This window comes from Gorilla gorilla, chromosome 2, assembly GCF_029281585.2.
Source record: "Gorilla gorilla gorilla isolate KB3781 chromosome 2, NHGRI_mGorGor1-v2.1_pri, whole genome shotgun sequence".
In the NCBI taxonomy this organism is placed as follows: Eukaryota; Metazoa; Chordata; class Mammalia; order Primates; family Hominidae; genus Gorilla; species Gorilla gorilla.
This window is the reverse complement of record NC_086017.1, coordinates 190,388,386-190,412,618: the sequence shown is the minus strand read 5'-3', so window position 1 is coordinate 190,412,618 and position 24,233 is coordinate 190,388,386.

Sequence of the window (24,233 nt, the reverse complement as noted above, 5' to 3'; positions counted from 1 at the left end):
TATAATTTTGGCACATTGGGAGGCTGAGGTGGGAGGATTGATTGAGTCCAAGAGCTTGAGACCAGCCTGGGCATCATAGTGAGACCCTGTTTCTAAAAAAAAAAAAAAAAAAAGTAGAATATTAGCCAGGCATGGTGGTGCACACCTGCAATCCCAGCTCCTCAGGAGGCTGAGGCAGAAAAATCCCTTGAGCCAAGCAGGAGGGTCCACTGCAGTCTAGCATGGACGATAGAGTAAGACCCCCATCTCTAAAAAAATGTAAAAATTAAAAGCACTATCCAATTTTTGATACTCTCTACTTTCAGGCATGTAGGAGATTATACTGCCTGTCCTGCTTGAAGTTAGGTGTAATCATATAACTTGCTTTGGCCATTGACATAACAGTAGAAGTGTTCTGTGTCACTTCGAAGTAGAGGCATTTCATGTCCAGTGCTCAATTCTCTAGCCCTCCCTTCCATTGAATGGAGTCATCAGGACCCATAGCAGACACCGTATGAAGAAACAGATTTAGGCTGGGCGTGGTGGCTCATGCCTGTAATCTCAGCACTTTGGGAGGCTGAGGTGGGTGAATCACTTGAGGCTAAGAGTTTGAGAGCATCCTGGCTAACATGGTGAAAACCTGTCCCTACTATAAAAATACAAAGAAGTAGCTGGGCATGGTGGCACACACCTGTAATCCCAAGTACTTGGGAGGCTGAGGCAGGAGAATCACTTGAACCAGGGAGGCACAGGCTGCAGTGAGCCGAGATCACACCACTGCACTCCAGCCTGGGTGACAGAGCGAGACTTGGAAAAAAAAAACCCACACATAAAAACAAAAAACAAATTTAATTATTTACCTTGTTTATGATGCAGAGACCTTCATTCACATGTTTACCTGCTGACCTTCTCTTCACTATTATCCTATGATCCTGCCACATCCCCCTCTCCGAGAAACACCCAATAATGATCAATAAATACTAAGGGAACTCAGAGGCCGGCGTGGATCCTCCGTATGCTGAACGCCGGTCCCGGGCCCTCTTTTTTCTTTCTCTATACTTTGTCTCTGTGTCTGTTTCTTTTCCAAGTCTCTCGTTCCACCTAAAGAGAAATGCCCACAGGTGTGGAGGGGCAAACCACCCCTTCACAAATCATTATTGTGTTAAACTGTTAAGCTTTGGGGATTGTTTGTTATTTCAGAATCACTAGCCTATCCTGATGGTTACAAGGGCTAAATTTATGCATTTCTTCAGCCACAGTCTGAGTCTAAAGAACAGAATCTATTAAAAATCTATAGTTCAGTAATGTGCCTTTGGATTTCATTTGGATTCATTTAAGAAGCATTTATTAAAGCCTACTATTTTCAAGATAACTGTGGTGGCCACTGTGGCTGTTTTCACTTTCTTTCATGACTCTTCTAAGCCACTGTGGAGCGGGCTGTTTTACTTTCTTTTCTGACAGTCTTGTAAGGACACATTGAAAATCTTTGTAAATCTGTTAGAACTGTAATTTTCATGTTGCAGTTCTCAAGTCTTACACCAAGTGGTGCCACATACTAAATGGTAACCAACGGAGCTGCTTTTGATGATCAAGCATATCCAGAGTTTATCTAGTGCAAACTTTGAGTAGCCCAACTTAGCCACTTTGCTTTTCCTGTTATTGCTAATGAGAGTTTAAAACAACCTCAAACGTGTACTTATTTGTAATAATTGCTAATCACACACACACACACACACCCACACACACCCACACACACCCACACAAAACAATCTCCTTGCTGGGGCAAGGTGGGGGTGAGGTGGGTCAGGGTAGGCGAACAAGACTCTGTGGTGTCTTTTCTGGTAGACTGTATGCTCTGTGAAGGTAGAAAATTTGTGTGTCTAATAAAAAACTAGCAAGGTGCTGTCCCACAGTAATTTCCTAATAAGTATGCATTGTATGAATGAAGGACAAAAGGAAGGAGTGCATGAAATCCTTAGCACAGTGTAAATCTTCATACAATGTTTAGTTTATTCTGTGTGTTTGCCTAATAGCAAAAGGCTTACTTAGTAGGCATTTTTTCTCATTTTTAATTCCTTCCAAAATTACGTTTTGAAGTTTAAAATCTTTATTTTCGAATCGGAAAATTGATGTGGAATCTTAAGGACAAAGCTAGCATTAAAGTGAGCTTCACTTAGTCACCCTTAAAGCTACAAGGTTTTCAGATATTTTTAAGCCATTAAGAAAAGAAAAACGAGGGCCATATGTGGTGGCTCACGCCTATAATCCCAGAAGTTTGGGAGGCCGGGGCGGGTGGATCACTTGAGGCCAGGAGTTCGAAACCAGCCTGGCCAACATGGTATAACTCCATCTCTACTAAAAATACAAAAATTAACCAGGCGTGGTGGGCGCCTGTAGTCCCAGCTACTCTGGAGGCTGAAGCATGAGAATAGCTGGAACCCAGGAGGCAGAGGTTGCAGTGAGCAGAGATCGCACCACTGCACTCCAGCCTGGACAACAGAGTAAGACTCTGTTTCAGAAAAGAAGAAAGAAGAAAAACAAAAAGAAAATAAAAGAAAAAAAAGAAAAGAAAAAGAAAAAGAAAAGCTTTAAAGAGGACCATCATGATAGTGAATACCGGCCTTAGTTTTTCTGCTCTTCACGGATGTAAAATCTCTTTATTTAAGAATTTTAAAATGGATTATGTATAATTGATTTGCTCATAAAAATGATGAGGTTTAGTATATCCAAAGGGTAGTTTGGACCATAATCCCGCTAAATGAATGTTTTCCATTTTTAATCTGCATGCCTTTTGGGTATTTTTATGGCTTTTATAAGCTTTTTCAAACACACAGAAGAATAGGGAGAATAATAAATGAACCTTCTGTGTTCAGCACCCAGTTTTCAATAATTATCAAAAATTTGCTATACTTCTACTGGTTTATCTCTCTGTTTTTTGTTTTGTTTTGTTTTGTTTTTTTGACACTGAGTTTCACTCTTATTGCCCAGGCTGGAGTGCAATGGTGCGATCTTGGCTCACCGCAACCTCCCCCTCCTGGGTTCAAGTGATTCTCCTGCCTCAGCCTCTCAAGTAGCTGGGATTACAGGTGCATGCCACCATGCCTGGCTACTTTCTGTATTTTTAGTAGAGACGGGGTTTCGCCACATTGGCCAGGCTGGTCTCGAACTCCTGACCTCAGGTGATCTGCCTGCCTGAGCTTCCCAAAGTGCTGGGATTACAGGTGTGAGCCACCGTGCCTGGCCGTATCTCTCTGTTTTTTCTGTCCTCTCTTCCTCCATCCATCCTTCCTTCTTTCTTCTTTCTTTTTATCTCTTTCCTGTGGCTATTTATGTATTTATTTATTTAGAGACAGAGTCTCAGTTTGTTATCCAGCTGGAGTGCAGTGGTGTGATCACGGCTCACTCGTAACTTTGAACTCCTGGGCTCAATCGCTCCTCCTGCCTCAGCATCCTGAGCAGTTAGGAATACAGGCTCACACCACTAGACCTAGCTAATTTTTAAAATTTTTTTGTAAAGACAGGATCTTGCTATGTTGATCAGGCTGATCTCAAACAATCCTCCTCCCTTGGCCTCCTAAACTGCTGAGATTACAGGCATGAGCCACTGCACCCAGCTTCTGTGGCATTTGAAGGAAACATCAGGTCATTTTACTTCTATGTACTTCTCTATAAAACATTATATCTTCTTACGTGAACATAAGTCATTTTCACACCTAACAAAAAATAACGCTAATTCCTTAATATCCTCTAGTACTGATATTTCTTTGTCCCGCAAATGTCTTTTTCCAGTTGGTTGTTCAAAACCAAGATCTAAACGAGGTCCATACATCAAACCTAGTTGTCATATCTCTTTAGTTTCATTTAAGCGGGAATAAACCCTTCCCACTTTTTCATGCCATTGATTTGTGAAAGATGAATTTATATATTTTTCTTTTAAATGTAAAAAGTTTTGTTATGAACAGAACTCCAAAGATCTGCATTGTAAAGAATCTTGTATCTCTGAGTCTTTCTCTGCCAGTTTGCAAAAAAGCAGACAAACATTTAAAATAGAGTAACTAGCTTTATAGGGACAAAGAGGATCTGTTTTTATGAATTTATTTGGCTCCATTACAATAAGGAAATTCATATTTTTCTTTCTTTCTTTTTTTTTTTTTTTGAGACGGAGTCTCGCTGTCGCCCAGGCTGGAGTGCAGTGGCGCGATCTTGGCTCACTGCAGGCTCCGTCCCCCGGGGTTCACGCCATTCTCTTGCCTCAGCCTCCTGAGTAGTTGGGACTGCAGGCGCGCCACCTCGCCCGGTTAATTTTTTGTATTTTTAGTAGAGACAGGGTTTCACCGTGTTAGCCAGGATGGTCTTGATCTCCTGACCTCGTGATCTGCCCGCCTCGGCCTCCCAAAGTGCTGGATTACAGGCGTGAGCCACCGCGCCCGGCCAGGAAATTCATATTTTTCAAGGAGAAACAAAACATTATTAAGTACAACACAGGTAATTCGATCATACTTTCCTAGCTTATCACTTGTAATATTTCTTGCTTCTCTGGCTGCTTAATTTTCTTTCCCTGTAAGGACCTGTGAAAATTAAAGTTTAAACCAAGATTGAGAGTTCCCTAAGCAGCATACATCTCACTCTCTTCCTTGTGAACTAAATCCTGATTTTACTGAGGACTACAGTGTCCATTTTTAAAAAAAACTATGTTTTTCAGCCTCTCTTACAGATAAGGGTGGTATTAAGTTGCAGGTCTGGGCCGAGTGCAGTGGCTCACGCCTGTAATCCCAACACTTTTGGAGGCTGAGGTGGTAAAATGGCTTGAAGCCAGAAGTTTGAGCCCAGGAGTTCGAGACCAGCCTGGGCAACATAGAGACACTCCATCTCCACAAAAAATTAAGCAACTTGTGGGGCATGGTGGAATATGCCTGCAGTTCTAGCTACTCAGGAAGCTGAGCTGGGAGGATGGTTTGAGCCCAGGAGCTTGAGATTACAGTGGGCTATGATCATGACACTGCACTCCAGCCTGGGCAACAGAGCAAGATTGTGTCTTTAAAAAAAAAAAAAAAAAAAGGAAGAAGAATAAAGATGCAGGTCTGATCGATGAAATACATGTAGGCAGAGGTAGTTATAAGGGGCTATCAGAAAGCTCCCGCGGTGGCTCACCCCTGTAATCCCAGCACTTTGGGAGGCCGAGGTGGGCAGATTACGAGGTCAGGAGATCAAGACTATCCTGGCTAACACGGTGAAACCCTGTCTCTACTAAAAATACAAAAAATTAGCCCATCGTGGTGGTGGGCGCCTGTAGTCTCAGCTACTGGGGAGGCTGAGGCAGAATGGCATGAACCCGGGAGGCAGAGCTTGCAGCGAGCCGAGATCGCACCACTGCACTCCAGCCTGGGCAACAGAACGAGACTCTGTCTCAAAAATAAATAAATAAATAAATAAATAAATAAATAAAATAAAATAAAATAAAATAAAAATAAAAATGGAGACAAAACCATTTATAAAGAGAGATGGCCCTTAAATGTATTTTTTAAATGCTTAAATTAATTCATAAGAATTTGAATACAAATTAAAACTACCTTGAGCTCTCACTTCTCACTGGCACATTGGCGTAAATAAAACAATTTAGGCTGAGCGTGGTGGGCCAGGCTTGTAATCTCAGCACTTTGGGAGGCCGAGGCAGGGGGATTACTTGAGCTCAGAAGTTCAAGACCAGCCTGGGCAACATGACGAAACCCCAATCTCTACAAAAATTAGCCAGACGTGGTGACACGTGCCTGTAGTCCTAGCTACTTGGAGGCTAAGGTGGGAGGATCACTTGAGCCTGGGAGATCAAGGCTATAGGGAGACGAAATCATGTCACTGCACTCCAGCCCGGGTGACAGAGTGAGACTCTATCTTAAAAAACAAACAAACAAACAAACAAAAAACCAAAAACTCTTTTAGAGAGATTGTAGGGAAATAAGCAATTTCATGAATGTAAAATGATACATCCCTTGACGCAAGATTTGAACAATACTAGCAAAATTACAGATAAATTTGCCATTTGATTAATAAATCTCACTTCTAGAAATTTATCCTTAAAACACACTAGCATGAATATGAAATCACATATGCACAAGGTGTGTTTGTGTGTGTAAGTGTTTTTATGTGTTGAAGCAAAAATTATAACATGCAATTTGGTGCTCATTATGTGAAGAGGAAATGCAGAAGATAATAGTATTTGAAAAATGGAGAGGGTAAAGGGACCTAAATGAAATTCGGCTTCTACATTTCACTCAAAGTGGTCAAACATCAAATGAGTTTGTCAAACCCCATTTATACGAGTAGGCTATGGTAAGTTGCATATGTATATTGCAATAACTAGAGGAAACACTAAGGAAACTACACAAAAAGATATACTCAAAAACACTACAAATAAATCAAGAGAAAAAAATTAAAAATCAAATAACCCACAAGAAGTTAAGAAAAGAGAAACAGAGGAAACAGACAGAAAACAAAATTTAAATAGCAGATTTAAGCCCTAACATATCAATAATTACTTTCAATGCAAATGGTCTAAATATGCTATTAACAGAGAGAGGTTGTCAGAGCAGATTAAGAAAATTGATCCAACAATGTTATGTTTATAATAAATTCACTTCAGGCTGGGCAAAGTGACTCACACCTGTAATCCCAGCACTTTGGGAAGCTAAAGAAAGAGGATCACTTGAGTCTAGGAGTTCAGGACGAGCCTGGACAACATAGCGAAGCCCCCATTTCTAAAAAAACAAATACAAAATACACTCCAAATTTAATGGCATAGATACACTAAAAATAGAAAAAATAAAACAACTTAATAGATATCTATTTGATTTTTTTGTAAGCTTTTGCTAACATTATTTATAGCAAGCAACAGTTCTTATCACATATCTATGGATAGTACAAATTCAAAGTTATTTTTGTTTTCTGCCAAATCCTTGATCCATTTTTAAAATAAGGCTTCCAAGCCAGGTGTGGTGGCACATGTCTGTAGTCCCAGCTACTTGGGAGGCTGAGGCAGGAGGATCGCTTGAGGTCAGGAGTTCAAGGCTATAATCGCGCCTCGGAATAGCGACTGAACTCCAGCCTGGGCAACATAGCAAGGCCTCATCTCTAAAAAATAAAATGAATCTTTTATTTTTAGAATAGCTTTAGATTTACAGAAAAATTGCAAAGATAGTACAGAGAGTTATCTAATACTTCTCACTTAGTTTTAACAATTATTGACATCTTACATAACTTCGGTACACTTGTCTCAACTAATAAATCAATACTGATGTGTTATTCACTAAAAGCAGTATTTACAAATTCATAAAACAGCCTTCTTAAATTTATGAGAGAGAGAGGGAGAAAGAGGAGTGTTGATAATTCCCATCTCATAGGATTATCCATGTTAGAAAATATCAACATTATTTATAAAATGCACATTATATGCCTGTGGTTATGCTACTCACTGAGGAATACAAAGCTGAATAAAACAAAGGTTCTCAAAGATTACGATAAACTAATAGTCTTCTGGATTGGACATGTTACTGGGTGGGGGGATGCAGGGTAGGGAAGTTTTCTTGGAGGACTTGTAGGAATCAGCTAAGTGACAAAGAGGGGGACGTTTATTGGCCAAAGGGAATGCATAAATAAAGACAATGAGTAACATACATGTCTTGACATTTCTGGAAGAAGGGGTTAAATTTGAAGTTGAATGTGTTTAGAGACAGGCAAAATGGGCAGGGACCAGGTCTGAGAGGGTTTTGTATGGCTTATTAAGAAGCTTAGACTTTGTCTTATAGCCAACATGAAGCCATTGATAAATGGGGGAATAACCATTGCATTTGTATTCTAGTACAAGCAACAGTGCATTAGCAACGGATTTCTAGCCACAGTGATGTGGAATAAGGGTTGTTTCCCTGGAGATGGAAGAGTTAGAAACTATTGCATTGTTCTAGGTGGCAGAAGATAAAGACTTTGAAATAGATCAATGGTATTAAGGACATAAGAACCAGACAAATTCAAGAAATAGGAAGTGAAAGAGTCAGAACTTGGTTATAACAGGGTGTTTGGAGGTGAGGAAGAGGGAACAGTCTAGAAGGAATTCCCAGTGTCTGGCTTGTGTGACTAAGTGGCAGATTAACTGGCATAGGTAATGCAAGATGGGGAGCAAGTCTGCTGGGGAAAGAGGATGAGTTAAGTTTTGGTCTTGTTGAATTTGATGTACAGTTGGAGTTTAGTAGGCAGGTCAGACACTTCATAGAAGGAGCCAATCTGGGGATAGACCATATACTGTAAAGATTCATTGTCATAGCTTATTTGCATAGCACAGAATTTCAGATTTATTCATTTATGATTCCTGTTTCAGTGTATTGTCTGCTAGTAACACTATCAGGTAGCTGTTGCAAGTGATAGAAATTCAATTTCAACAGTAACATATTGGTTCACATACAAGTGGGAGAAAAAGGACACAGAGAATGTAACTTGTGTCAACATTAGAGGGAAAGAGGTCATGAATACTTCAGAACCTGCAAAATGGATATATTTAATACAAGAATTAACTTACTTAGCAGACCACAGAAAGCCAAGTTCTGTCAAAGTCCACCAGCCAGGGATCACCAGGAACACAACTGGAGTTAAACAAGTTATGTTCATTTAGTTTGCTGCAGCAAGGGAGAATACACCTCAGAGGAACCTTGGAAGCATCTCAGTAAGTGAGCATAGGGAACAGGCAGGGGCTCCTTATAGGACTAGATTTGTGCTGCATAAGGATTAAGGAATTGGGCTGCCAACTGTGAGTGGGATATAGCCAAGAAGTGGGGGAATTTCAGCAATTGGATAGCTCAGACATTTTTTTCAGGAGGCTGAGGAACAAACTCAGACTGAGGGTGTCATTGGTAACAAAGCAGCAGTCACTTAGAAGAAAAGATTGTTAGTCTTTTTTTTTTTTAAAGTTTTACTTATTTATTTAGAGACAGGATCTTGCCCTGTTACCCAGGCTCAAGTGCAGTAGGTGCAATCATAGCCTACTGCAGCCTTGACCTCCTGGGCTCAAGGGATTCTACTGCTTCAGCCTCCTGAGTAGCTAAGACTACAGGTGTGTGCCAGCAATCCTGGCTATTTTTTATTTTTATTTTATTATTATTATTTTTTGTAGAGACAGGGGTCTTGCTGTGTTGCCTGGCCTGGACTCAAACTCCCTTGCTGTGTTGCCTGGCCTGGTCTCAAACTCCTGGTCTCAAGTGATCCTCCCACCTTGGCCTCCCAAAGTGCTGAGATTATAGGTGTGAGCCACCACACTGGGCCAAGGTTGTTGGTGTTTCTGCAACTGTGGTATGTTCTTATATAGAAAAGTTGTTTCTATGACCTTGCTCATATTCCTTGGAAACATTGTTCATGTTCTGTTAGGAATATCACAGGCTGATTACCAGTAAGGCTGGTTTTCATTTTCTTAAATCTAACTGCTTATAGGAGGGTGACTCCAAGAAGCAGGCTGATTTTCATAGCAGAATTCTGGAAAGGTTTGAATTAGACACAACAGGCAAGAGTGGGTATGACTGGGACTAAAAACATGAGGAAGTCTGCATAAAAATGAAAGAAAGCAGTCAGGCCTTTAGAACTCTTTCTCTACATAGCCAGGCTACAACTTCTCACCCCAAGAGAGGATTGAAGCTTTACTTTCTAGAGAGAATTAGAGAGATTCTGGATTTAGAAATATGAGGAGTAGCAAACAGAAGAAAGATCCTACTAAAAAGGAACTGACAGAAAGTTTGCATTTTCTTTTTTTCTTTATAATTATTTTATTTTATTTTTTTTAAGTTCCAGGGTACATGTGCAGAATGTGCAGGTTTGTTACGTAGGTAAACGTGTGCCATGATGGTTTGCTGCTCCTATCAACCCAACACCTAGGTATTAAACCCAGCATGCATTAGCTCTTTTCCCTAATGCTCTGCCCCTTCTCCACCCTCTCCTGACGGGCCCCAGTAAGTGTTGTTCCCCTCCCTGTGTTTATGTGTTCTCATTGTTCAGCTCCCACTTATAAGTGAAAACATGCAGTGTTTGGTTTTCTGTTTCTGCATTAGTTTGCTGAGGATAATGGCTTCCAGCTTCATCCATGTCCCTGCAAAGGACATGATCTCGTTCCTTTTTATGGTTGCATAGTATTCCATGGTGTATATGTACCACAGTTTCTTTACGCAGTCAAGAAACAACAGATGCTGGCAAGGTTGTGGAGAAAACACTTTTACACTGTTGGTGGGAATGTAAATTAGTTCAACCATTGTGGAAGACAGTGTGGCCATTCCTCAAAGACTTAGAATCAGAAACACCATTTGACCCAGCAATCCCATTACTGGGTATATACCCAAAGGAATATAAATCATTCTATTATAAAGATGCATGCATGCATATGTTCATTGCAGCACTATTCACAATAGTAAAGACATGCAATCAACCCAAATGCCCATCAGTGATAAACTGGATAAAGTCTGCATTTCTATAGTTAGACTTCAGCCCCCTTCCCTGACTCAGCTGTCAGAAGACTGGCTTACAGACTTAGAAACAGGATGATTCCTCCCTTGGGAAACCAGAGAATCCAAGGGAAAAAACTTATAGTTATGGGCAGGGGACAATGTGGGCCCCCAGGGAAACAGCTGGGTCCTGGCCTGATCACCCTACAATAAAGGCTACCACTGTGCTCCCAAACAGCTTTGTAGAGCCTTACTTACTCTTAAATATGGGCAGTACCCAAGGACCGTAAGAGATTTGGGAAAAGCATTCAACAAGAAAGAAAATAAACACCGTTTTTTTTTAAATTAGAAGAAAAGAGACAATCCAGGGAGAAGAAGATTTTGAGCCATGAAATAGGAAAAAAAAACAAAACTAAACTAAAAAAGGAACATTCAACAATCAAGAAAACGTTTTTGATAATTAAAAATGCATTAGCTAAATTACTAGTTAAATTAGGGACCGGGTGCAATGGTTGATGCCTGTAATCTCAGCACTTTGGGAGGCTGAGGCTAGTGGATGGCTTGAGCTCAGGAGTTTGAGACCAGCTTGGGCAACATGGTAAAACTCTGCCTCTACAAAAATTAGCTGGGCATGGACCTGCAGTTCCAGCTAGTCAAGAGGCTGAGGTGGGAGGGTGGCTTGAACCTGGGAGGTCAAGGCTGCAGTGAGCCAAGATTGTGTCACTGCACTCCAGCATGGGTGACATGGAAAAAAACAATTAAATCAATAAAAGTTTAAAAAATAATATGAGGAAGTGGGATCATTTGAGCAGATCCAATGCTCAAATGAGGAGTTCCAAAATGACAGAACATAGAAAAGAGAGGAGAAAATAATCAGGAAAAAGTATTAGAAACTTTCTCAGAATAAAAGCTCATGAGTCTCCAGGTTGAAGGATCCATAGAGTGCCCAGCAAAATAAATGGAAAAAAATTCCTACGCCTTGATGAAGCATTGTGAGATTTTAGAACATCAGGATTAAAGAGAAGATTTTAAAAGTCAAGGAATGGAGAAGGGGGTAGAACACATACAAAGCATAGAAAACTGGACGATGATGAAGCAATATCTTCAAATTTCCAAGGGAAAATGAAATCCAATCTAGAATTCTATAGCTAACATACTATCAATCAAATAAGGGTAGCATAAAGACAACCAAGGCTTTAAAACCCTTACTGTAACAAATTGTTTTTCAGGAAGCTCTGGATAATATACTCTATTGAAAGAGAGGGTGAATCAAGAAAGAAATATGTGAGCTCCAGTAACAACACAAAAGAAAAATGAGAATTGCCAGGATGATGGTAAATATAATTCCCAGAGTACAATAATGTAGCAGGCCTAGAATTTTAAAAATCGAAATTAAAATGGAATGGTGGAGAGCTCCAGACATGTCTAAATTTAAAAACAAACAAAGTAGAATACATAGTATTTTTAAAAGCACCAAAAGGAGATTTATACTTCTAGCACAGAGCTTGAAATGAATTAGAAAATTAAGCCAAATGAAGCACATATAAACTCCAAGGAAAATTAAAAGTGAAGTGGCTCAGGTAACAGCAATATGTATTTACATAGTTGCTATAGTATAAATACTAAATATTTAACAACAATAATAAAGAAAACATAAGGAAGTGAGTGTTTGGGTGTGGGTGTGTGCATGTTGTGAGGGTGGTTTTCCCACGTAAAGAGATGGAGGTAGAAGAGATCTAAACCCTTTTGATCAGGAGTAGGATGCCAGTAGAAGATATCTGAACTTGAAAAATCAAATTCCTATATAATCATGATGTCTGGAATATGGAGTAAAGTGTCAGACACTATAGCCAAAAGAGTTGGAAGTGGCTGCCATTGGCAGGGCAGAAACTGGGTATGAGGAGGGGTGGAGGAAGGGACTGCTGCTGTATATTACAAACCTTATGAAACTATTGGATTTGCCAGGCACGGTGGCTCATGCCTATAATCCCAGCACTTTGGGAGGCTGAGGCGGGCAGATCACTTAAGGTCAGGAGTTTGAGACAAGCCTGACCAACATGGTGAAATCTGTCTCTACTAAAAATGCAAAAAATTAGCCGGGCATGGTGGTGTGCACCTGTAATCCCAGCTACTCGGGAGACAGGCAGGAGAATCGATTGAACCCGGGAGGTGGAGGTTGTAGTGAGCCGAGATCGTGCCACTGCACTCCAGCCTGGGGGACAGAGCAAGACTCCATCTCAAACAAACAAATAAGCAAACAAACAAATGCCAAAAACTATTGGACTTTTAAAAAATATGTACATATATTACTTTGATATAAGTAAAGCATTATCTTAAAAATTGTAATGAGACAGGAAGGAGGACAAGTGAAAACAATTGAAACCAAGTTTTCTGTTTCCTTTTTTCTGTTTCTCTTTGTGCCTCTGATTCACTCTCCCTGCCTCGTGGATGGGATTTATCGGAGCTCTGTGGGGTGGGAAGGACTAGAGAGGATGTGTCAGGGTAAGGGGATGGCTCTCAGCAGATCTGGACTCACAGCTTTGCCGACAGAGAGCAAAGGACTCTTCACCCCAACTCCAGTTAGTATAAGAATGACTTACACTTCTCTTTTCACAGCCCCCTGTGTATTTGTGAAGGCTGTTTTATTGTCTTCAGTACTCTTCCTCCCAATGAAGATGTATTTGATGATCACAGAAATATTTGTAAATATTTTATGTACTTGTGTTTACAAATATATTTCTTTTCTCAGAATGATTTGGAGCCCCATAATGATTCCTAGGGATACTAGTTACTGACTATTCCATGATGATACAGAAAAGAAAAAGACTAGATTAGTGACCACTTTTCTCATACATATTAACAAAAGCATGCACATATGTGGCACTACATCTTTTCAGTCTAATTCCTTGGCAGAAATTTGTCCTTGCTCCTCACCTGGGAGTGTGAAAAATGCAAAATCTCAAGTGCCACTTTGTCAGAACCTGATTGATTGATTGACCGATTAATTTAGAGACAAGGTATTGCTCTGTCACCCAGACTGGAGTGCAGTGGCACAATTGCAGTTTACTGCAGCCTTGACCTCTTAGGCTCAGTGGTCCTCCTGCCTCTGCCTCCGGAATAGCTGAACCACAGGGGCTTGCCACCATGCCTGGCTAATTTTTTAATTTTTTGTAGAGATGGGATTTCTTTATGTTGTCCAGGCTTATTTCAAGCAATTCTCCTGCCTGGGATTATGGGCATGAGCCACTGCGCTCAGCCCAGAATCTGATTTAGTCTGAAGCCTGGGTTTCTTTTTCTTTATTTGGCTCCCCAGGTGACTAGGTTGTTACCGAACCATCTGAACAAATAATAACTCTATTCCTATTTATTTCACATTTGTGACTGAGGTAAACAAACAGAGTCATTGTTTCCAAAATTTTGTGTGTACTTAAATCACCTGGGGATCTTTTAAAAACAAACAAACAAACAAACAAACAAACAAACAAACCCTTTCATTTTGAAACAATTATAGACTCACAGGAAGTTGCAAAGACAATACAAGAGGTCTTGTGTACCCTTCACCCTGTTTCCCCTAGTATTGACATTGTTATGTAACGTTAGCACAGCATTAAAGCCCAGAAATTGACATTAGTACAATGTGTGTGTAGTCAGATGCCATTTTATCACATATGAGATTCCTGTAACTGCAATCACAATACAGAACCAGTCCAAAACCACAAAGATCTCTCTGATGCTACCCCTTTATAATCACACCTCCTATCCCTTTCCCCCTGCTTCCCCGGTAACCTCTAACAACCACTGTGTTCCATCTCTATATTTTTGTGATTTTTGAGAATGTTATACACATGGAATTATTCAGTGTGTGGCCTTTTGAGAGTGGCTTTTTCACTCAGCATAATACCCTTTTAAAATAAAAATAAATTTTTTAAAATTAATAATTTTAATTATTAATTATTAAATTATTTATTCTAAATAAAATTAAAAATTTTACTTTAAAATCAAATATGTAGATTATACTAGCAGATTTTATTTTTAAATCAAATATGTAGATTATATTGGCAGATTATATAATATATATATATATAATTTTTTTTTTTTTTGAGACGGACTCTTGCTCTATCACCGAGGCTGGAGTGCAGTGGTGCGATCTCGGCTCACTACAACCTGCACCTCCCAGGTTCAAGCGATTCTCCTGCCTCAGCCTACCAAGTAGCTGGGATTACAGGTGCCTGCCACCACACCCAGCTAATTTTTGTATTTTTAATAGAGATGGGTTTCACCATGTTGGCCAGGCTGGTCTCGAACTCCTGACCTCAAGTGATCCCCCAGCCTCTGCCTCCCAAAGTGCTGAGATTACAGGCGTGAGCCACCATGCCCGGCCCATTTTTATACTTAAAGAAAAATATAAGTTTTCTTTTAGCCTCTTTTGGTCATAGGAGAAGCTAGCTTATAGCTTTTTTTCTAAATTACATATGGAGAAAGGATTTCTCTTTCTCCTACCAAGAATCTTTTGAGTAGAAAAGACTGTTAATTCTCTATATCTGTGATTATTGTTTTCCGTTTCAGTGGTCCTGGAGCTCCTTGAACTCAGGATGTTTTTTACCCAAGACCATTATGTATGGCTTCAGTAAACCAAAAATAAGACATATTTTTGTGCTAAATGTAATCTTGTTTTCCTTTAATATGTAGCATAGACAAATTGTAATTGGCCTCAAAAATTAAAGAAAAAATTTATAGGAAAAGAGATCTTGAGGACAGACATGGTGGCTAACGCCAGTAATCCCAACACTTTGGGAGGCCAAGGTGGACAGATTGCCTGAGCTCAGGAGTTGGAGACCAGCCTGGACAACACGGTGAAACACTCTCTCCACTAAAATACAAAAAATTAGCCGGGTGTAGCAGCCTGCGCCTGCAGTCCCAGCTACTTGAGAGGCTGAGGGAGGAGAATTGCTTGAACCTGGGAGGCGGAGGTTGCAGTAAGCTGAGATCACGCAACTGCACTCCAGCCTGGGTGACAGAGCAAGACTCTGTCTCCAAAAAAAAAAAAAGAGGTCTTATAACTGAGAACACTTTCTTTGCCTATAATTGCAAAAAGACACTAGTGCTCTATATCTTTGGGAAATGGGCACGTATCAGTCAAAAGAACGTTTCTACTCCCCTGTAGATCAAACACTTAACATAAAAAGGACATTGAATTCTTTTTCAATTTCTTACAAAAAAGATAATGTCTCTGATGAAGGGTGGCAGAATATGTCACCCCGAAATATGCCACTTTGGCGTAAGAATTATTTTGAGCTAAAGGGACTTAAAAAACAACAGGTATAAGAAGAATGTTCTGAGTGTCTCTTTTCTTCCTGAAAGTAGGAGATAAAACTGCTGTATGAAAGGTATCCTCCCTACACTAGGAGGAAATAAGATTTTTATCACCAGGGACAGGGAGTTGAAGCACAGAGAATTCTGTACAAACAAAACTTGTTAAAATAACACTTATCTGCCTCTAGCCTCCCTACATATTTTAGTTACTTTTCCACAATTGCCTCTCTCTGTTCAAACTAGTATAAAAGCATTTAGGTTTTGCCACTTCTTTGGGTCTTCATTTTCTTATAAAAAATTCCGTGTCGCATAAAACTTACACTAAATAAATTCATGTGCTTTTCTTCTGTTAATCTGTTTTATGTCAATTTAATTCTCAGGCCCAGCTGAAAATTCTAAGAGGGTAAAGTTTTGCCTCTGCTATACTGAAAAAGAGAACAATATTACACAGTTACATTTGAGAACTCTATGATCTGATATGTCTTGCTTCTTCAGAAATTGTAATATTGTAGTTTTATATAAAGTTCATTCTTTTTTTTTTGAGACAGAGTTTCACTCTTGTTGCCCAGGCTGGAGTGTAATGGTGCCGTCTCGGCTCACTGCAACCACCACCTCCCAGGTTCAAGCAATTCTCCTGCTTCAGCCTCCCAAGTAGCTGGGACGACTGGCGGCCGCCACCAGGCCTGGCTAATTTTTGTATTTTTAGTAGAGACGGGGTTTTGCTATGTTGGCCAGGCTGGTCTCAATCTCCTGACTTCAGGTGATCCACCCACCTCAGCCTCGCAAAGTGCTGGGATTACAGGTGTGAGCCCGAGACCGGCCAAAATTCTAATAATAATAAACATTTAAAAAGTCATTTTATATGGATTTTAGAAATAATTGTAGGAGAAGACAGCAGTGAGTCTTGTATAGCTATTAACAAATACCCTTCTCATATAATTATTGGTATTACAAATTTACATTTGTTAGCTTTCTTTTTTTAATGTGTAGAGAGGGAAGCATTGAAGAAACATGTTTTGGCTCCCTTTCCTACTCTTGTGTTCCCACTTTTCTCCCTCCATATCTCTGCTTTGCTTGGTGAAAACAGAAATGTAGGTGTTGCTGGGCGCAGTGACTCACCATTATCCCAACACTGGGAGGCTGAGGCGGGTGGATCACTTGAGCCCAGAAGTTCAAGAGCAGCCTGGGCAACATAGTAAGACTGTCTCTACAAAAATCAAAATAAAATCATTAGGTGCGGTGGCTCATGCCTGCAGTCTCAGCCACTCGGGAGGCTGAGATGGGAGAATTGCTTGAGCCCAGGAGGTCAAGGCTGTGGTCGCACCACTGCATTCCAGCCTGAGCAACAGAGCGAGACCCTGTCTCAAAAATGAATACAATAAAACAAACAAACACACAAACAAATAAATAAATAAAGGTAGGGAAAGCAAGACAAAGTAAGAGCCTGGTAAGAGGGTGCATGAGTGAGCTCAGTCAGTCTCTTGGATATCATTTACATGAGGGTGTAAATTCAGAATGAAACTCAGTGAACAGTCAGGAGTTCTACAAATGACTGAGAGGTTTCAAAAAGTTGTTGATGACATTTGAAAGAACAGAAATAAGGTCTTCAGGGAGGATATTTGAAACTATTTAATTGTAGAGACAGTTTTGTTTTGTTTTGTTTTGTTTTACAGGCAGCCATCAATCTGCCTTTGGTCTTTATACTTCTGCCTTTCTGTGGCGGACAGACCCCGAGGTGACCTGCATGATTCCTACCCCCGGTGTTCATGCCTTCGTGTAATACCCTCTCCTTGGGTATGGGCAGAACCTATGACTTGCTTTTAACCAATGGGATATGGCAAACGTGATGGGATGTCACCTCTGTGATTAAGTTAGCATAACAAATGTGATGAGATGTCATTCCTGTGCTTATGTTACATTATATAAGATCCTGACTTGCTAGCAGATTGGCTCTCTCTTGCCCTCCTGAAAGCCTTGAAGAAGCAAGCTGCTATGTGACAGCCATTAAGAGGGTCATGTGATAGGGAACTGTGGGCAGGTCGTGGCAGCCTCTCAGTTCTCCAGCCTCCAACAAGTGACTTCTGTCAATAACCTAAGGGAATGCTGAGATAGACCTTTCTTCAGTTGAGCCTCTGATGGGACTGCAGCCCTGGCCAACACCTGGATTACAGCCTAGTGGGACCCAGAGGGAGAGAACAAATGTGTGTTGATAATATTGTGTGGAAGATAATAAATGTGTGCTGTTTTATGCCACTAAGTTTGTGATGCAGCAACAGATAATGAATTTGCTTTTTTAGAAATTTCGTACAAATGAAATACCATAATAAATCATCTTTTGTCTGGCTTCTTTCCCTTAACACATGCCTTTGAGATTCATCAATATTGTTGCATATATCAGTAGTCATTCATTTTTATTGCTGAGTAATATTCCATTTATGGATATACCACATTTGGTATATCCATTCACCAGTTGATAGACATTTGCATTGTTTCTACTTTTGGGCTATTATGTTTCTACTTTGGGCTATTATGAATAATACCGTTACTGTGATAATACTAATACTGTAATATTTATGTACAAGTCTCCGTGTAGATGTATGTTTTCGTCTCTCTTGGGCAGATATCTAGCAGTAGAATTGCTGGGTCATGTGGGTAGTATGTTTAACTTTTTTAATGCTGCCAAACTGTTTCGAAATTGGCGGCACCACTTTACATTCTCACCAATGGGTGATAGTTTCAGTTTATTCACTTTCTCTGTAAACTTGGTATTTTCAGTTTTTAAAACCGGTATCTCACTGTGATTTTAATTTTTATTTTCCTACTGACTTTGGAAAAGTGCTTATTAAAATCTTTTGCCAATTATTTTTTCGATCGAGTTGTTTATCTTCTTACTGAGTTGTAAGAGTTGTAAGGATTCTTGTTATAGTCTGGATAGAAGTCTTTTAACAGATGTATCAGTGAATGTTCAATCAAAGAATCAGAACCATTAGGAGGCATGCATATGTATACACACACATGTATATTTTAAATACACACAGATTTTTAAAATCAGAAATATGGCCTTATATAAATCAGATCAGGGATCTGATTGTGCCCTGTGTACAAGCTAATAAGTTAGCTTGTTATTATTTCATGAATGCTGACAGGAGATATAAGAATCTTGGGACAGAGAAAAAGGATTTCATATTGGTGGTACAATAAGCTGAATGAGAATAAGCATTTTGGCATCAGCTCCTCTTGCCCCTCAAGTTCCACGGAGTAACGTGAGTGACACTGATGGGTGACTGAACACACAGTGGCCTTACAGGAGAAGAACACTGAAGCTGAGGCTGTAAACAGCCTGCTCTTTGTCCGGGAAGGAAACATTACTTCATCCCACAAGGTTACTCATGGCAACTATCACCCTGAGAAATGGCCTGGGTGAAGAGCTCCGAGGGCCTTGTGTTCTGAGTATTCTCAGCAAGAATGTGCAAGGAAGCTCAGGGCTCATGGTGAAGCCTCTCCCAACAATCTAACCCTTGCCCTCTAAGGCTCCTTTGGGTATCAGGAGAAGTATACAAATACGTATCAGTGAGATTGAAACAAGATTGTGCTGGTCCTTGTGTTTGTACACAAATGGTGAAGGGCACATTCAGGAACTGTCATCGGTGGTCTCAGGCATAGGGGAATAATTCAGCATCAGACATATCCACATGAGCTTCTGTGTTTTCACTAGCATATAGACAGGGATGACAAACTCAGTGGTAGGTCAGATTTCCCCTCACAGCTGCTGCTTGTTACAAGTAGACCACAAGATCATTTTGCCAGACTGTGTTGGTGGGTATAACAGAGAGAGCATAAACTCTTCTGCCCCTCCCTCTACTTCCTAGGGTCTAAGGTATTCCCTAATCTGGTGCTAGGGTGTTGCTTTCCCTTCATGGCCACAATATTGATGTGTCCATTCTAGTAACCATACCTTTTTTTCTAAGAATCTCCTATTTGTACCCAGGGGGATCAGGTATGAGAGGAACAAGGGCGTTTTAATGAAATTTACAGAGATCCATTATATCTTCCACCTTGGCTCACACAGACCACTCTACAAGGACTTGGTGATTGATGTACTGAACCAAGTGATCATTACCTCTAGGATCTAGGACCATGTCAGTCCAACAAGTTTGAATTCAATAAGAGAATCAAGTAATTTTAAATGCTTAGGCATCCTTTTTGCCTGGCTGTTACACGGAAAGTATACCAATCACACAAGTCTGGGGCTGCTGTTAGTGGAATAAAAGAATCATTGTGCTCAGAAATGGTCGGGGTAAAAATCTCACATTTTCAAAACAGGTCTATATAACCCCTTCTTTCTTCCTGATCATTACAAAGAAGGAGGCTAAAAGGAAATGATCTCTCTCTGGGGATAGCCACGTGCATTGACCAAACTACCTTATTAAAGTGTTTGAACCAGAAGGAGGTGAGAGAGATAGACTAAGAAATTTTGGGGGTTGATCTTTCGAGAAGACTGTTTTAGTGCTCTACAATACCTAATGCCAGCCCATGGCATTAGGTGGGGAGCAGATTCTATGGTGGGGAGCATGGAATCTCCTTTGAATAACTTGATTATTGGCCCATTGTCAGACAGTCTTTGAGGGAGAGAGGAGAGAGAGAGGAGATGATACAATGGCTTTAGCCTGTGCCTGCTGAGCTCAAGTCTGACCAATATTCCTTTCTGGACTACCTGCTCTTTGGATTGTGAACTTGCTTAGACGGCCCCTACAATGGCATAAACCAACTCCTTGTAATAAATCACACACACATTGGAAATTGTTGGGATGAACAATTTTGGGAGTGAGAACTAGGAATTCCCTTTTGGACATCTTCAGTAGATGGTGTAGACCTCTAAATGGGGAAGTCAAGTAGGCGCTTGGATGGTTAACAACCATGAGGGCTACAGATGTAAATTTGGGACTCATGATTATAGAGATGCCTATTTTAAACCATGGGTCTCATGAAATTGGATGGGATCACTAAGGAGAGAATGTATACAGAGAAAAGAAGAAAAACCACAACTGAGCCCTGGGTAGTCCACTGTTTAGAGCTCCAACAAAGCGGGAAAGCCAGAAAAGAAGATGGAAGAGTCACAGTCCCCGAGGTAAGAGAAAACAAGAGAGTGTCATGTCACGGAATCCACGAGCAAACAATATTTCAAGAAACTAGAAGCCAAATTCCAATGTTGGTAAACCGTAAAAGGAAGTGACTACTGGATTTTTTTTTTTTTTTTTTTTTTGAGACAGGATGTCACTGTGTTGCCAAGGCTGGATGCAGTGGCTCAGTCTCAGCTCACTGCAGCCTCTGCCTCTCAGGCCCAAGTGATCCTCTCACCTCAGCCTCCCAAGTAGCTGGGATTACAGGCATGCACTACCAAGTCCAACTAATTTTTGTATTTTTAGTAGAGACGAGGTTTCACCATGTTTCCCAGGCTGGTCTCGAACTCCTGACCTCAAGTGATCTGCACACCTTGGCCTCTCAAAATGCTGGGATTACAGGTGTGAGCCATCTTGCATGGCTGTAACCATTGGATTTGATAATCACAATAAATCAGCGTTCATATGAAACATTTTGGAGCACTTTTATAACACCTGTAGTCTCAGGATTTTTCTCTTACGTGAGATAGTGGGAGGTAGTTATAATTACTATTATCCCTCTTTTATTAATGAGGATTTGGGGCTAAGATAGATTTTAGGGAATTGCTGAAAGTTAAAGTAGCTAGTCATGGCAGACCTGGGTTAGAACCAGATTTCTTTATTGCAGCTCATTTTTCTGATTCTAAATCCTGGTTGGCATAGGAGTCATCTGCGGAGCTTTCTAAAAATACAGGCACAAATAGTCTCATCAAGGAACTCTGGGATAAGGGTCAGGTCATAAGCGTAAAAAAATGTACATATACAATTCATCAAGTCGTTCTAATGAGAGGCCAGAGTTGAGGATCTATAATGAGTTAGTCTATAATGTGTTCTAAGCAACCGTTAAAATTAGGCTTCTTAGGATGAAAGTCTATGCAAGATTTGGTTAACTTAGCTCAGAAGGTCAGCAGAAACTTCTTTGAGTTTCCCCAGGGTGGAAATGCTAATTAACCCCCTATGTTAATGCCTCAGTTCAATCTGCTAAGTGTTTTCTTATAATTAGTCTCCTGCTTCTGAATGGAGAAAACATTATTAGGGTTTTATCCAATCACAATACATCGTGCAACACCACATGCAAATCTACACACAAGTCAGAACTGCCTTTCACAAAAAACAGTTGTTTTCTTTGTGACTGAACTTCCAAATTTAACTTAGTTGTCTCATCAATGAATTTCCATGACTAGGTTCCCCAGATTGAGAATCACTTAGAGCGACGAGAGATGCAACAACTGGGAACGTATGGGGATTGTCATCTGCAAGTTTATGAAATAAGGATTGTATCCAAAACGTAAGCACTTATCTGCTACAACAGAGAAAATTATGATTTATGGGTAATTAAAGCAGGGACTCATACTTATTAAATTGTGAGGTATTTTTTTTCCCAAAATTTTTTGTTGCCTAGGCTGGAATGCAGTGGTGTAATTGTGGCTCAATGCAGCCTTGACCTGGGTTTAAGTGATTCTCCCACCTCAGCCTGCTGAGTACCTGGGACTACAGGTGTGCTGTCATTCCCAAAAAATGTTTGTATTTTTTGTAGAATCTGGGGTTTCACCGTGCTGCCCAGGCTGGTCTTGAACTCCTGGGCTCCAGGGAAAAAGTATGTACAGACGTTTTTTTCTTGACTCAATTGTAAGCTTTTTCAGAACAGGAACCATGTCTTATTCAGCCCCCACAATGTTTAAGAGTAGTAAAGGATCAGTCAATGTTTGTTGAATGAATAAGTGAATGAATGGGTGATAGCTTCTTGTAGTTTCTGATTTATTAATAAACGAGTAATATATAAATTTTTCAACAGTGAGATTTTGCTTTGTATCTTTTTATTTTCGTATGTGGTTTCTTTTCTTCTGACGTTGTGCTGCTTGTTTGTTTTCACATTGCAAGATTTGAAGGAAGCTTCAAAGAGCTGACGAGATAACGCTGCTTCACCGGCAAGTATTCCCTCCCCACCTTAGTGAAGAAGGCAATTACTATTTTCTCTTTCTGCTGAGGGAATGAGACTCAGAAAATACAGGGATTTATATGTCACAGATTTTGCAGTAAAATTAGCATTCGAATGTTTAGCCTTCACAGTGACAGAAGCAATTCTTTATTTTATTCTGCGGATTCCTCTTTTCTTCTGCTTTTCTATTTATGTGTGGGGAATCTATGAGATAAAAATAACCCCTACATTTCTTATTCCTTTCTCAAAGAAAACATTTCCCAGATAAGAAATAATGTTAAAAATAAGAAACATCAAAATAACTGATAAGGTGAGAGGCCAAGGGAGATGAGCAATGGTGTTACCTAGCTTGTCCCAGCTCTATCTTTTAAAACATTTTTATCGGAAAATATTGCGCATTTGTTTAGAAATATGCATCAATTAATTCACACAGTTTAACAAATATTTATAAGGGAAACATCCATGTAACTGGCATTCAGATTAAAAAATTAAACATTGTGAGCACTTCAGAGTAATCCACCTATCAATTTCTGATTATAATCCCTGCCCTCTTTCCAGGGGAAACTGTTTTCTTTATGTTAATCACTTTCTTTCTTTTCTTTATAGTTTAACCACGTCTGCGTACATCCTTAAAAATATTGCATAGTTTTTGTGTGTTTTCAAGCTTTGTATAAATCATAGCGTATATATTATTTTATATTTCTTTTGAGACAGTCTCACTCTGTCACTCAGGCTGGAGTGCAGTGTGCAATATTGGCTCACTGCAACCTCTGCCTCCCGGGTTTAAGCGATTCTTATGCCTCAGCCTCCTGAGTAGCTGGAACTACAGGCGTGCACCACCACGCCCAGCTAATTTTTGTATTTTTTGTACAAATGGGGGTTTTGTCATGTTGGCTAGGCTGATCTCCAACTCCTGAGCTCAAGTGATCTGCCTGTCTCAGCCTTCAAACGTGCTGGGATTAAAGGCATGAGCCACTGTGCCCAGCCTGTATAAATTCTTTTGTGTCTTTTTGCCCTCAACATTATGCTGTAAGAGTTACTCATATCGCCGCATGTAGCTGAAGTTGATCAGTTTTGTTGTTAAATGATATTCCTGCTTGAATATACTATACTTTTTTCCATGTGTATGTATATCTTTAACTTTACTAGATACTACCAAATTGTTTTCCAAAATGGTTATACCACTTTACAACCTCACCAACATTAGAGTTCCCGTTACTCTGAGTCTTTACCCACACTTGGCATTCTTTTTTTCCCCCGCCTTATTTGTGGCTATTACAGTGCCAGGATAGTGTGTATCAGTGTGGTTGCAATTTGCGTGATAACTAATGAGGTTTACACCTTTTCATTGACAATTTGGATTTCTTGTTTTGTGAA